The sequence below is a fragment of the Triticum dicoccoides genome, chromosome 2B (genome assembly GCF_002162155.2).
Source record: "Triticum dicoccoides isolate Atlit2015 ecotype Zavitan chromosome 2B, WEW_v2.0, whole genome shotgun sequence".
NCBI lineage: Eukaryota > Viridiplantae > Streptophyta > Magnoliopsida > Poales > Poaceae > Triticum > Triticum dicoccoides.
In genome coordinates, this window is record NC_041383.1 from 43,587,393 (window position 1) to 43,602,914 (window position 15,522).

General features: G+C 51.3%; 1 protein-coding gene across 1 annotated transcript in view; it reads right to left on the bottom strand.

The window, feature by feature from the left end:
- Positions 1-15,522, bottom strand: part of LOC119367042 (cation-chloride cotransporter 2-like) — a 37,132-nt gene that overhangs the window by 5,644 nt on the left and 15,966 nt on the right. The window lies entirely within an intron of this gene.

The following is a 15,522-nucleotide window of genomic DNA, read 5'->3' on the forward strand; positions in this document are numbered from 1 at the left end:
GCCCCCTCCCACCTCGCTGCTGTGTCCCATGCCGAGGGAGTGGGATGACCCCGCCCCCCGAGACAAGCGCAAGGCCGGCGATGTCACACCCTAGCTAGTCATGCATTAGAGTGTTGCATCATGTTTACTCTTTCATCAGAAACTTGAAATGGGGATGACAGAACCCCCAGTCCCCTCTGAAACCAACTAGGGTTGCTAAAATAATTTTTCAATGAACCTGAAATGCCCTTCTAAAATGCCCATCATTTTTGTCTTGGTTCAGAACCTCTGCCAAAAATGGTGCACATTTTCCTAGGCCATCCTAGGGTTTTTGAATTAAATCATAAATATTTGAATTTGGGCATTTAAAATAATATAAAATATTTAAATGCTCAAATATCTCCAAACTAAAATGTTTCATGTTGGAAATAATCCAACTATGGGCCAGGAATAGTTTGGTGATTTTTGAACTTGCCTAGGTATTTTATTAAATTCAACAAAGTTGCAGATATATATTAAATAAAACAGAAACAGAAAAAAAGGGGAAAACTTCCCTGTGCGGCCCAGCCAGCTGGCCGGCCCAGCAAGCCAGCCCAGCCCACCACCGCCGTCGTCCTCCTTGCGCCAGTCGGCCAGGCGTGTGGCCGGCGCGCGCGCACGGCCGGAGCGCCACGCCACCAGCCCGTCTGCCTGCCTCCCCCGCCAGCGCGACGCCGCGGCGCTTCTTCTCGGTGCCGCCCCGATCCCCTGGCCTTATCCCCCTCTCTCTCCCGTGCTGCTCTCTCTCTCTCTCTCACGGCCGAACACCACCGTCGCCGCCGTTCGCCATAGCCGCCGTCTCCGACCACCCCTCGCTCCCCCGACTAGCTCAGGAGCTCCGCCTCGACTCCCTCTTCCTCCCCACCGCTCCACAGCTCCCCGGAAGCCCTGCATCGCCGCCACGTCGCCGATCCCCTCTTCGGGCTTCGACCACCGTCGCCGTCGATTCGCCGTCTCCAGCGCGTCCCCGAGCCCACTTCGACGCCCACTGCAACCGCGGTGAGCTACGCCACCGTTTCCCCCTCTCCTCCCCCTCGTTTCCCCACCGTAGCCTCCTCCCCACCACGGCCGAACCTCCGCCGTCGCCGAGCTCGTCGTCGACGCAGCTCCGGTGACCATTTGGTCACCCCGGCGAGTCCAACGAGTTCGCAAGACCCCGTAGAGCATCCCTAGCGCCTCGCTTCGCTCGACTTCGAGCTCCAACCCCGTTCCCGTGCACGACCGAACCCCGGCGGCCGCAGCCGAGCTCGCCGCCGTCGACTCCGGCCACCCCGACCCCAACGGACTCCGCCAAGAGCTGCGGTTTGTCCTCAGCTCCACTCCGGTGGTCTCCGCGGCCCCTCTGGTGGCCGAAATGACCAAAACCACTCCCGCCGCCGCGTCGGGCTCGCCGGCGGCTAAACGCCGGCAGCCGACTTTGACTTTGACCACGGGTGGGCCCTGGTTGACTCCCCTGAGTCAATGACAGGTGGGGCCCAGCCCTGTTAATTTAACAGGATTAGTTTTAATTAAATTTTAATTAAAATAATCACCCTGACATGCGGGACCCACTGTCAGGTTTGACCCAGACCTGTTCCGTTGACCTGCTGACGTCACACTGACGTCAGGCTGACGCAGTAATTGATTTTCTGAATTTAAATTAAATCAGGAAATTCCAGAATATTATTTAAACTTCAAAAATTCATAACTTTTATTCTGTAACTCCAAATTGGACAAATTATATATGAAAAATGATCAGAAAAATCCAATCTATCCATCTGTACTATTTTCATGCATGATCAAACAAGTTAAATTGATGTTTTAAGCAGAACAAGGAAAAGCACTTTAAAAGACCATATTTGAACTTAAAATTTGAATCCTTGATTCAAATTTGTTCAAACCCCTCTGTTCTTAGTTGCATTAGCCCGACACACTCATATTGCCATGTTTCATGCATGCATCATATTGTTGCACATTGTTTGGTGATGGTTGTGTATCGATGTCCTTTGCGACAGGTTCTGCCCCCGAGGAGTACCGTGATTACCCTAACGAAGAACCATATCAGTGCATCGAACCATCAGGCAAGCAACCAACCATTTGATCATATCGATACAATCCCATGTTCTCGCTCCTGCTCTCTTTTACTGCATTAAGACAACGCGATTCAAACTGCTGTGTGCTACGGTAGTTGAACCCATTTCCTCTGCATGACCTGTCATTGCCACAGTAACTAGATGAAACCCACTAGCATGTGTAGGAGTTGCTTGAGCCATATGTATGTGTTGTTCCTACCTTGCTATGCCTGCTATGCTTAGAGTCGTGTCAGGTCTGGTTCATCGGGGTGATGGGCTGGAGTGAAATGATTATGTCGGTAATGAGAGTGGTGTGGTGAACACGAATTGGTAAAGGTATCGATGAGAGGCCATGTAGGAGTACATGGTGGGTTGTTTCATTGAAGCCGACCTTAAGCACTGAGATCTGTATGTGTGATTTAAGAATCAGCTACTACCATGCATTGGGCCCGAAACCAATGGACCCTCTCGGCTTCTTATTCACCCTAGTTCTCCGTCCAGGAGTTGCAAGTAGTTTCTGGTGTTTGTAGCCTACTGGAGGCCGTGGATAGCGCTGACCGTAGGGGTGGGCTGTGATGCGGTAGGTACGTGGCACGGTGTACCGAATACCCGTTAGGTATCTCGGGAACCCTGTTCACATCGTTCGGGGCCGTATGGGAAACCTCGGCCGGACTCCCTGCGGATGGAACCTGGATAGGCGATAAACCTGGACTGGAGGCTTAGGTGATTAGGTAGGTCGTGGCCGACACCCACGTTGGGCTTCCGCTTGAAGGTTGCCGAGTACATGTCGTGTAAACGACGGTAAGTGGTGAGAGCGTGTATGAAGAAGTACACCCCTGCAGGGTTAACATGATCTATTCGAATAGCCGCGTCCGCGGTAAAGGACTACTTGGTTGCCTATACAGTTCATAGACAAGTAAACGGAAACTGCTAAAAGCCTCAAGATAAGTGTGAGTGCCGAGGATGGCTTTTCCATAGGAAGACGGAGGTGGATCCTCGGTAGTGTATTGAAATGGTGAGTAGTGGACTCGTGTACGCAAAACCATTTCAAGTTGGAGTATCGTAGGATAGTCTAGCCAAGAGTCAAAGCTGGCTTGCTGCAATAACTCCACCAACCCTTCTTGATAACATGCATGTATGTAGGATCTGATGTAAGTCTTGCTGAGTACCTTTGTACTCATGTTGCTATAATTTACATTTTTACAGAAGACGCTGCAACCCCTTCTGATGGGTTCTTTGTAGACGTTGACATCAACGAGTAGGCTAAAGACCCAGGTGGTGACCCTGAGCTTGTGAAGGACCACGTAGTATAGTTAGGCTTTCCAATGCCTCTTTTATTTTACTAGTTGTCTGTACTCAGACAAGCTACTTCCGCTGCTGGTTTGTATGACTGTATGACTTGTATGTTGGGTCGTGAGACCCGTACCTTTGTGTATGTTATGTATGGCTCCCTGAGCCTTAAATAAAGTACTTGTGTCGTAGAGTCATGTTGTGATGCTTCGTTGTATTTGCACATATCGAGCATATTGTGTGTATGATTGAAATGCTTGGTATGTGTGGGATCTGGCTATCTAGTTGTTTATCTTTAGTAGCCTCTCTTACCGGGAAATGTCTCCTAGTGTTACCGCTGAGCCATGGTAGCTTGCTACTGCTCTGGAACACTTAGGCTGGCCGGCATGTGTCCTTCTTCGTTCCTGTGTCTGTCCCTTCGGGGAAATGTCATGCTTTGAGTACCGGAGTCCTGTTAGCCCGCTACAGCCCGGTTTACCGGAGTCCTGCTAGCCCAGTGCTACAGCCCGGACCCACTTGCTGATGACCGACACGTTCGAAGCTGGGTCATGGATGCCTGTCCCTGTAAGTCTGTGCCACTTTGGGTTTACGACTAGTCATGTCAGCCCGGGCTCTTTATCATATGGATGCTAGCGACACTATCATATACGTGAGCCAAAAGGCGCAAACGGTCCCGGGAAAAGGTAAGACGACACCCGTGGGGATACCGTGCGTGAGGCCGCAAAGTGATAGGAGGTGTTACCAGCTAGATCGATGTGACATCGAGTCGGGGTCCTGACAGCGTTGGCATCAGAGCCGGACTGCCTGTAGGTTCTCCAAGCCAAACTGGTCGATGTTGAGTCTAGAAATTCTTTAGTTATATGTAGGGGAATTGTTTGTGGGTTGGAACGTAAGGCTCTTTTTACTCCTTATACCTTATGACTTTCTGATCTGAGTCAGTCCATTCTTCCACCGGGGGTTAAGGAATTAGGATCTGTTCTCTCTATCAGGATCACGAGTTACTAATCAGTAGTACCCTATAAGTTTGATGGTTACCAGCCTAGTTCAGTTCTACTACCACATTATGTTGCCAGAATGGTTTCAGAACTTTGATATGGTGATGTTGAGTGTGTACGAAATCCTTTGTCAAATGTCTCAAATCCTTTTTGAGCATTTACAGCTGTTATGCTGCCGAAATTTTGCTAGAAATTCTAATGCCTTTGCATTATGATTGTGCTTTCAGATGGCCACTCGCGACCTCAATCAAGTGGTTCACCTGACTCGATGCCTAGATGTACCCGGCCATACTGCCAAGTTGGTCAGGGTAATGACTGAGGCTGGATATCGCTGGTATCCCGAGTACACGGTCGAAGAGCAATTCCGGGACTTTAATCAAAGCCAGTATCTCTGCACTGTCAGGATATTTCCATCTTATCCTGGATCCACCGAGCCTCTTCACTGCTCTTATGGACTCGGGGTTACCATTGAGATGGCTGTGCAGGACGCCGCCTACTCTGTGATGACCATTATGCGGGTCAGATCTGGCCTATTTCGGGACTCTGATTTCTGGTATATGCCAGGATCACTTCCGGGAGCACAAGGGTATCTCCAGGCTATCTATGCTGACCCCACCCAGGAGGATTCATGGACTCGCACCACTGCTGAGATGCTCGAGGATAAGGACCATGAAAATCGGGCCTTGAGGTTAGAGCTCTTCAATACCCGTGCTGACCACTGGGCCACTTTGACTCGGTTCGCACCGGCGGTGCAAGCTGGATATTCAGATATGCGCGATCTCTATCCTGTGAGATCCGCTCTGCCAGACGTGATGGTTTGGCGTGATGTAGGAGGCATCACCCCACCTCGCGGTCCCCGCAGGCCACCGTTTGTTGGTCCAAGGCCTCATCCTAGCCCCTATGGTCCACAAGCTTCGCGAGATCGTCTGTTTCCGGATGATCATGTTGAGCTTCCAGGCTATGGAGGTGACTTCTACGAGGACTACTACGGATCGGTCTGAGTTAGCAGTAGTATCACTAGTTCGCACTAGCTGTGTCTTCTATCGTCCCGCGTGACTCGTGGGTTATGACCTAGTTTGTACTCTTTCCGGAGGTGTAGAGAAATAATGTATAGGAGCTTGGAATGCCTCCGATGAGATGTAATCCTCTTTTCACCGTAATAGTACTTTGTTTGGTCTTGTACTAAACCCTGTATGGTGTGTATGACGATGGAATAAAGAAGCAGTTTCTGTATCTACCATGTCATACGGATGATCATCTTGCTTCGAGTTATTCCTTACATTTTATCCTATGTCGGAATCTTATCATCCTGATTAAATCATTGTCTTGTTTACCTAGGATGGTCAACACGCGCGCTAACCCTGCTTCTCAAGAGCAGGCCGAAGGCAGTGAAGCCAGGAATGAAAATCTGCCTCATCCTCCTTCACTAGCCGAGGTTATGATGGAAGCTGAGAGAAACAAGCGGGAGACCAACCGTTTGTTAGAGCGTATTGAACAGAACACGGCACACCATCAGAGGACTAACGTGGTGTCACTCAGTGATTTTATCAAATTACATCCACCCACGTTCCACCACTCTGTCGAGCCTCTCGACGCTGATGACTGGCTTCGCAGTATCTCTCACAAACTGCGTTCCGCGCTGGTAGCGGAGGCTGACAAGGTCACCTTTGCTGCATATCATCTTGAAGGCCCCGCCAGTCTATGGTGGGAGAATTATGGAGCTATGCGCCCAGCGGGCCATGTCACTACTTGGGCTGAATTCAGCGAGGCTTTCCGTGAACATCACATTCCGGAGGGTCTCATGGACCGTAAACATGAAGAATTTTGCAGTTTCACCCAAGGCCGACTTTCTGTGGATGCCTATAGCAGGGAGTTTGGTAATCTCGCCCGATATGCAACTGAGGAAGTTTCTACTGACGCCAAGAAGCAAGCAAGGTTCCGTAAGGTCCTTAGTCCTGAGCTTCGCCGCGACCTCCGTCCGCATGAGTGCACATCTTTTTCGAAACTTGTCAACAAAGCCATCAGTGCTGAAACTGGTCAGACTGACTATGACGCAACACGCAAGCATGGACGTGACACGGGTTCCTCATCCGGTGCTGGTCCTCAGAAGCGCCGCGTGTGGGTGCCCAACACCGCCCTGCCACCCAGGTTCACACCGAGGCCATCTTTCCAGGCGCCTCGCCCTGTACAACAGTCTGCTCCAGCCAAGCCCTATGGGGGTCCAACCAATAATGTTCCTCCACGTACCAGTTCCGTGACTTGTTTCAAGTGTGGGGAATCTGGTCACTATATGCGTGAATGCCCCCAGACCAACCCCAATCAATCTGCTAAAGCTGTTGGCCGTGGCAAGCCGACAGGAAAAGTATTCCACGCCAAGCCGGTCACCGCTTCACGTGGCCATGTCAACTGTGTCTCTGCCGAAGAAGCTCAAGAGGATCCCAACGTCGTTCTCGGTACGCTTCTGTTAATTGCCACCCGGCATCTGTCCTTTTCGATACAGGAGCCTCTCATTCCTTTATATCTGAAAATTATGCTCGTTTGCATAACGTTGCATTCTGTGACATGCCATCCACTATGGAAATCTCTACCCCTGGGTCTAGATGGCAGACCTCTAGGGTAAGTTATGGAAATGAGATCCAAGTCGACAGACTTGTTTTCCTTGCGTCTTTGATAGCCCTTAAATCTTCAGATATTAATATCATTCTGGGTATGGACTGGATGTCAGCTCATCATGCCCAAATTGATTGCTTCTCTAGGACTGTTCAACTCACCCATCCTTCGGGGAAGATAGTCAATGTCTTGACCCGAATAGCCAAGCGACAATTATATTCTCTTAACGCCAGCCCTTTGCCAGACCTTGAGGACGTTCCGGTAGTCCGTGACTTCCCGGATGTCTTTCCAGAGGAATTGCCAGGTGTTCCACCTGACAGAGATGTTGAGTTCGTAATAGACCTCATTCCAGGAACCGTTCCGATTGCTAGAAGACCTTATAAGATGGCACCACTAGAACTAGCCGAGCTTAAGAAACAACTCGATGAGTCCTTGAAAAAGGGTTTCATCCGCCCTAGTTCATCTCCGTGGGCTTGCCCCGTCCTATTCGTCAAGAAGAAGGATGGTACGGACCGGATGGTTGTAGATTACCGACCTGTCAACTTGGTCACAATCAAGAACAAATACCCGCTTCCCAGGATCAACGACCTGTATGATCAGCTCGCTGGATCCTCAGTCTTCTCCAAGATGGATTTGAGGTTGGGCTACCATCAAATCAAAATCAGAAACGGGGACATTCCTAAAACGGCCTTTGTTACTCGTTATGGCCAATACGAGTACACCGTCATGTCCTTCGGTTTAACCAACACTCCAGCCACCTTTTCTCGGTTAATGAACTCAATCTTCATGGAGTATTTGGATAAGTTCGTCGTAGTTTATCTCGATGATATACTCATCTACTCCAAGAACGAGGAAGAACATGCCGAACATCTAAGGCTAGTGTTGAAGAAACTTCGAGAGCATCGCATTTATGCCAAATTTTCTAAATGCGAATTCTGGTTGTCAGAAGTGACCTATCTGGGTCATGTAATATCGGGTAAAGGTATTGCTGTTAACCCTGAGCGAGTTCAAGCCGTCCTTAACTGGACTCCACCTGAATCAGTCAAGCAAGTTCGGAGTTTTCTAGGCTTAGCGAGCTATTGTCGTCGCTTTGTCGAGAACTTCTCCAAGGTTGCCAAACCTCTAACCGAACTCCTCAAGAAAGATAAGAAGTTCGAATGGACTCCACAATGTGAGCACAGCTTTCAGGAACTGAAAAGACGCCTGACTTCTGCTCCCGTGCTGGTACCGCCAGACTTCTCCAAGGACTTTGTTATCTACTGCGACGCCTCGCGACAAGGACTAGGTTGCATTCTCATGCAAGATCGACACGTAATTGCCTACGCTTCACGGCAATTGCACCCACATGAGGAGAATTATCCTACTCATGATCTAGAGCTTGCAGCCGTAGTCTATGCACTTAAGACCTGGCGACATTACCTCCTCGGTAATCGTTGCGAAATATTCACTGATCACCAAAGTCTGAAGTATATTTTCACCCAACCGGATTTGAATCTCAGGCAGAGACGTTGGGTTGAATTGATCACCGACTTCGACTTAGGAATAACCTACACCCCAGGGAAAGCCAACGTAATGGCTGATGCGCTAAGTCGTAAATCTTATTGTAACAACCTGATGTTACAACAAAGTCAACCGCTTCTCCATGAGGAATTTCGGAAACTTAACCTTCACATTGTTCCTCAAGGTTTTCTCTCCACCTTGGTGGCAAAACCTACCCTTACGGATCAAATTATCAAAGCACAGAAGGTAGATCCGGGAATCTCCCGCATCAAGAGGAACATTCAGAAAGGAATTGCGGATTGTTTCTCCATTAATGATCAAGGAGTCGTATACTTCGGGAATCGACTAGTAGTTCCCAAAGTGCGCAACCTAAGGCGATTAATCCTTAAGGAAGCTCATGAATCTCCTCTCACTATTCATCCCGGTAGTACTAAGATGTATCAGGACCTACGCCAGAGGTTCTGGTGGACTAGGATGAAGAGAGAAATTGCTCAGTATATTGCTAATTGCGACGTCTGTCGTCGTGTAAAAGCAGAGCATCAACGGCCTGCTGGCACCCTTCAACCCCTAGCTATTCCTGAATGGAAATGGGATAAAATTGGTATGGATTTCATTACCGGTTTTCCCAGGACCAAGAGAGGGAATAATGCTATTTTCGTCGTGGTCGATCGTCTTTCCAAAGTAGCCCACTTCTTACCTGTTCGTGAGAGTATAACCGCTAGTCAGCTGGCAGATTTGTACATCTCCCGAATAGTGTCTCTCCATGGTGTTCCTTTGGAAATTAACTCGGATCGAGGAAGTCTTTTCACCTCTCGATTTTGGGAAAGTTTCCAAAATGCTATGGGAACCCGTCTTTCCTTTAGCACCGCTTTCCACCCTCAGTCGAGTGGTCAAGTGGAACGCGTCAACCAAATTCTAGAAGACATGCTTCGAGCCTCTGTTATCCCATTCGGAATGGACTGGGAGAAGTGCCTTCCATTTGCCGAATTCGCTTACAACAACAGCTATCAATCTAGCTTGGGTAAAGCCCCTTTTGAAGCTCTCTATGGACGACGATGTCGAACACCCCTTAACTGGTCAGAGACCGGGGAAAGAAAATTCTTTGGCCCGGACATGATTCAGGAAGCAGAAGAACAAGTTCGTATCGTTCGTGAAAAGTTGGAAACAGCCCAATCCCGTCAAAAGAGTCAATATGACCGAAAACATAAGGCTATGACTTTCGAGGTTGACGAGAAGGCTTATCTTCGGGTCACCCCTCTGAAGGGAACCCATCGTTTCGGTATCAAAGGCAAATTGGCTCCTCGTTACATTGGACCTTTTCGCATTCTTGCCAAACAAGGAGAAGTTGCCTACCAGTTGGAACTACCTCCGCACCTCTCCAGAGTTCACGATGTCTTCCACGTTTCTCAACTCAGGCGTTGCTTCTCGGATCCTATCCGTGAAGTGGACCACGAAACGCTTGATCTCCAAGATGATCTTGCATATCGAGATGTACCCCATTCGTATCCTCGATCAGGCCGAACGTACCACGCGACGTCATAATATCAAGTTTCTCAAGGTTCAATGGTCGCACCATTCTGAGGATGAAGCAACTTGGGAAAGGGAGGATCGTCTTCGACTTGAATATCCCGCCTTCTTCTCGGAGGAACCCAAATCTCGGGACGAGATTCTTTTGAGTGGGGGTGAGTTGTCACACCCTAGCTAGTCATGCATTAGAGTGTTGCATCATGTTTACTCTTTCATCAGAAACTTGAAATGGGGATGACAGAACCCCCAGTCCCCTCTGAAACCAACTAGGGTTACTAAAATAATTTTTCAATGAACCTAAAATGCCCTTCTAAAATGCCCATCATTTTTGTCTTGGTTCGGAACCTCTGCCAAAAATGGTGCACATTTTCCTAGGCCATCCTAGGGTTTTTGAATTAAATCATAAATATTTGAATTTGGGCATTTAAAATAATATAAAATATTTAAATGCTCAAATATCTCCAAACTAAAATGTTTCATGTTGGAAATAATCCAACTATGGGCCAGGAATAGTTTGGTGATTTTTGAACTTGCCTAGGTATTTTATTAAATTCAACAAAGTTGCAGATATATATTAAATAAAACAGAAACAGAAAAAAGGGGAAAACTTCCCTGTGCGGCCCAGCCAGCTGGCCGGCCCAGCAAGCCAGCCCAGCCCACCACCGCCGTCGTCCTCCTGGCGCCAGTCGGCCAGGCGTGTGGCCGGCGCGCGCGCACGGCCGGAGCGCCACGCCACCAGCCCGTCTGCCTGCCTCCCCCGCCAGCGCGACGCCGCGGCGCTTCTTCTCGGTGCCGCCCCGATCCCCTGGCCTTATCCCCCTCTCTCTCCCGTGCTGCTCTCTCTCTCTCTCTCACGGCCGAACACCACCGTCGCCGCCGTTCGCCATAGCCGCCGTCTCCGACCACCCCTCGCTCCCCCGACTAGCTCAGGAGCTCCGCCTCGACTCCCTTTTCCTCCCCACCGCTCCACAGCTCCCTGGAAGCCCTGCATCGCCGCCACGTCGCCGTTCCCCTCTTCGGGCTCCGACCACCGTCGCCGTCGATTCGCCGTCTCCAGCGCGTCCCCGAGCCCACTTCGACGCCCACTGCAACCGCGGTGAGCTACGCCACCGTTTCCCCCTCTCCTCCGCCTCGTTTCCCCACCGTAGCCTCCTCCCCACCACGGCCGAACCTCCGCCGTCGCCGAGCTCGTCGTCGACGCAGCTCCGGTGACCATTTGGTCACCCCGGCGAGTCCAACGAGTTCGCAAGACCCCGTAGAGCATCCCTAGCGCCTCGCTTCGCTCGACTTCGAGCTCCAACCCCGTTCCCGTGCACGACCGAACCCCGGCGGCCGCAGCCGAGCTCGCCGCCGTCGACTCCAGCCACCCCGACCCCAACGGACTCCGCCAAGAGCTGCGGTTTGTCCTCAGCTCCACTCCGGTGGTCTCCGCGGCCCCTCTGGTGGCCGAAATGACCAAAACCACTCCCGCCGCCGCGTCGGGCTCGCCGGCGGCTAAACGCCGGCAGCCGACTTTGACTTTGACCACGGGTGGGCCCTGGTTGACTCCCCTGAGTCAATGACAGGTGGGGCCCAGCCCTGTTAATTAAACAGGATTAGTTTTAATTAAATTTTAATTAAAATAATCACCCTGACATGCGGGACCCACTGTCAGGTTTGACCCAGACCTGTTCCGTTGACCTGCTGACGTCACACTGACGTCAGGCTGACGCAGTAATTGATTTTCTGAATTTAAATTAAATTAGGAAATTCCAGAATATTATTTAAACTTCAAAAATTCATAACTTTTATTCTGTAACTCCAAATTGGACAAATTATATATGAAAAATGATCAGAAAAATCCAATCTATCCATCTGTACTATTTTCATGCATGATCAAACAAGTTAAATTGATGTTTTAAGCAGAACAAGGAAAAGCACTTTAAAAGACCATATTTGAACTTAAAATTTGAATCCTTGATTCAAATTTGTTCAAACCCCTCTGTTCTTAGTTGCATTAGCCCAACACACTCATATTGCCATGTTTCATGCATGCATCATATTGTTGCACATTGTTTGGTGATGGTTGTGTATCGATGTCCTTTGCGACAGGTTCTGCCCCCGAGGAGTACCGTGATTACCCTAACGAAGAACCATATCAGTGCATCGAACCATCAGGCAAGCAACCAACCATTTGATCATATCGATACAATCCCATGTTCTCGCTCCTGCTCTCTTTTACTGCATTAAGACAACGCAATTCAAACTGCTGTGTGCTACGGTAGTTGAACCCATTTCCTCTGCATGACCTGTCATTGCCACAGTAACTAGATGAAACCCACTAGCATGTGTAGGAGTTGCTTGAGCCATATGTATGTGTTGTTCCTACCTTGCTATGCCTGCTATGCTTAGAGTCGTGTCAGGTCTGATTCATCGGGGTGATGGGCTGGAGTGAAATGATTATGTCGGTAATGAGAGTGGTGTGGTGAACACGATTTGGTAAAGGTATCGATGAGAGGCCATGTAGGAGTACATGGTGGGTTGTTTCATTGAAGCCGACCTTAAGCACTGAGATCTGTATGTGTGATTTAAGAATCAGCTACTACCATGCATTGGGCCCGAAACCAATGGACCCTCTCGGCTTCTTATTCACCCTAGTTCTCCGTCCAGGAGTTGCAAGTAGTTTCTGGTGTTTGTAGCCTACTGGAGGCCGTGGACAGCGCTGACCGTAGGGGTGGGCTGTGATGCGGTAGGTACGTGGCCGGGTGTACCGAATACCCGTTAGGTATCTCGGGAACCCTGTTCACATCGTTCGGGGCCGTATGGGAAACCTCGGCCGGACTCCCTGCGGATGGAACCTGGATAGGCGATAAACCTGGACTGGAGGCTTAGGTGATTAGGTAGGTCGTGGCCGACACCCACGTTGGGATTCCGCTTGAAGGTTGCCGAGTACATGTCGTGTAAACGATGGTAAGTGGTGAGAGCGTGTATGAAGAAGTACCCCCTGCAGGGTTAACATGATCTATTCGAATAGCCGCGTCCGCGGTAAAGGACTACTTGGTTGCCTATACAGTTCATAGACAAGTAAATGGAAACTGTTAAAAGCCTCAATATAAGTGTGAGTGCCGAGGATGGCTCTTCCGTGGGAAGACGGAGGTGGATCCTCGGTAGTGTATTGAATTGGTGAGTAGTGGACTCGTGTGCGCAAAATCATTTCAGTTGGAGTATCGTAGGATAGCCTAGCCAAGAGTCAAAGCTGGCTTGCTGCAATAACTCCACCAACCCTTCTTGATACTATGCATGTATGTAGGATCTGATGTAAGTCTTGCTGAGTACCTTTGTACTCATGTTGCTATAATCTACATTTTTACAGAAGACGCTGCAACCCCTTCTGATGGGTTCTATGTAGACGTTGACATCAACGAGTAGGCTAAAGACCCAGGTGGTGAACCTGAGCTTGTGAAGGACCACGTAGTATAGCTAGGCTTTCCAAGCCTCTTTTATTTTACTAGTTGTCTGTACTCAGACAAGTTACTTCCGCTGCTGGTTTGTATGACTGTATGACTTGTATGTGGGGTCGTGAGACCCGTACCTTTGTGTATGTTATGTATGGCTCACTGAGCCTTAAATAAAGTACTTGTGTCATAGAGTCATGTTGTGATGCTTCGTTGTATTTGCACATATCGAGCATATTGTGTGTATGATTGAAATGCTTGGTATGTGTGGGATCTGATTATCTAGTTGTTTATCTTTAGTAGCCTCTCTTACCGGGAAATGTCTCCTAGTGTTACCGCTGAGCCATGGTAGCTTGCTACTGCTCTGGAACACTTAGGCTGGCCGGCATGTGTCCTTCTTCGTTCTTGTGTCTGTCCCTTCGGGGAAATGTCACGCTTTGAGTACCGGAGTCCTGTTAGCCCGCTACAGCCCGGTTTACCGGAGTCCTGCTAGCCCAGTGCTACAGCCCGGACCCACTTGCTGATGACCGACACGTTCGAAGCTGGGTCATGGATGCCTGTCCCTGTAAGTCTGTGCCACTTTGGGTTTACGACTAGTCATGTCAGCCCGGGCTCTTTATCATATGGATGCTAGCGACACTATCATATACGTGAGCCAAAAGGCGCAAACGGTCCCGGGAAAAGGTAAGACGACACCCGTGGGGATACCGTGCGTGAGGCCGCAAAGTGATATGAGGCGTTACCAGCTAGATCGATGTGACATCGAGTCGGGGTCCTGACAGGCGAGCTCCACCGGGAGCCCGCGCGCCCCTCTCCCGATGGTATTCGGCGCGAGGAGGAGCTCCGGAGGGAGCTCCGCAACCGCCGCCGGTCCCCCTCCCGCCGCGAGGACCGTGGTCGGTCCCGCTCGCCTCGAGCTTCCTCGGGCGATTGGCGCGCCCGCCGACACTCCCCGTCGCCGCCCCCCCGTCGGGGCCGATCGCCCTCCCCCTCCCGCGCGGCTCGGCTCAGCCCCCCCCCCGCCCCCGGGATGGGATCCTCCCCACCCCGGAGCCTCGCCGCTATGTGCCGCCCCATGCCTCGGCCCCCGGGGGTGTGGCCCCGGCTCCGGCTCCCGGTGGAGGCCCCGCCCGCGGTCGGCCCGGTCCGGCCAAGAAGAAGAAGCGGCGCGGCGTGCGCGTCGCGCCGCCCGTCCCCCCGCCCGCGGGCCAAGGCTCCGCCTCCGCTCCGGGTCCCGTCTCCGGTCTCCCTCGCCCCCCCTGTTTCAACTGTGGGGTGAGGGGACACTCGCAAGTCACCTGCGTCAACCCCCAGTGCTGCTACCTCTGCAAGGACACCGGCCACCCCGCCCTCCTATGTCCGGATAGACCGGTGGTCTCGGAGCTCATGATGTATGGGCATGGGATCGAGGGGTTGGGCTTCTTCCACCTCGAGGTCCCTGATGCTCCTCCGTCGTCTCCTTCCCTTCAGGCGATTGTCACTGTCGTCGATGGCGTGGCATCCTCGGAGATGATTGAGGCGGAGCTCAACCATCTCTACCGTCACCAGTGGGACTGGGTGGTCAGCCCCACCGCTGGCAACATCTTCTCTGTCGTCTTCCCCGACTCTGTCAGCTTCGGCTACGCGACGCGTAGTGGCCGGATCACTCTCGCCCTCAATCAGATGGTGGTCGAGATCTCCGAGCCGGTTCTCGACGCTCAGGCCTTGGCCGTCCTTGACACCGCCTGGATCCTCATCTCCGGCCTTCCCGATATTGCGCGGTCCGAGCTCGTCATCCGCCAGATGTCCCGTCTTTTGGGCAAGGTGGTGGTGGTTGATGAGCTCTCTCTACGCAAGGAGGAGGAGGTCCGGGTCAAGGTCAAGTGCCTCGACTCCTCCAAGCTTCGCACCTCAGTCCGCGTCTTCTTCAACGACCAGGGCTTCGACCTCAGGATCGCCCCCGAGCCTCCCAACCACGTTGGGCGCCCCCGCTCCTTCGACGCTGGCCTCCCCGGTGGCAACCCGGGGGCTGGTGGGGACTACCACGGCCGGCACCGTTCCCACCGCTCGGATGAGGAGGGGGCTTCCGAGGACTCCCGCTCCCCTTCACCCTCGCCC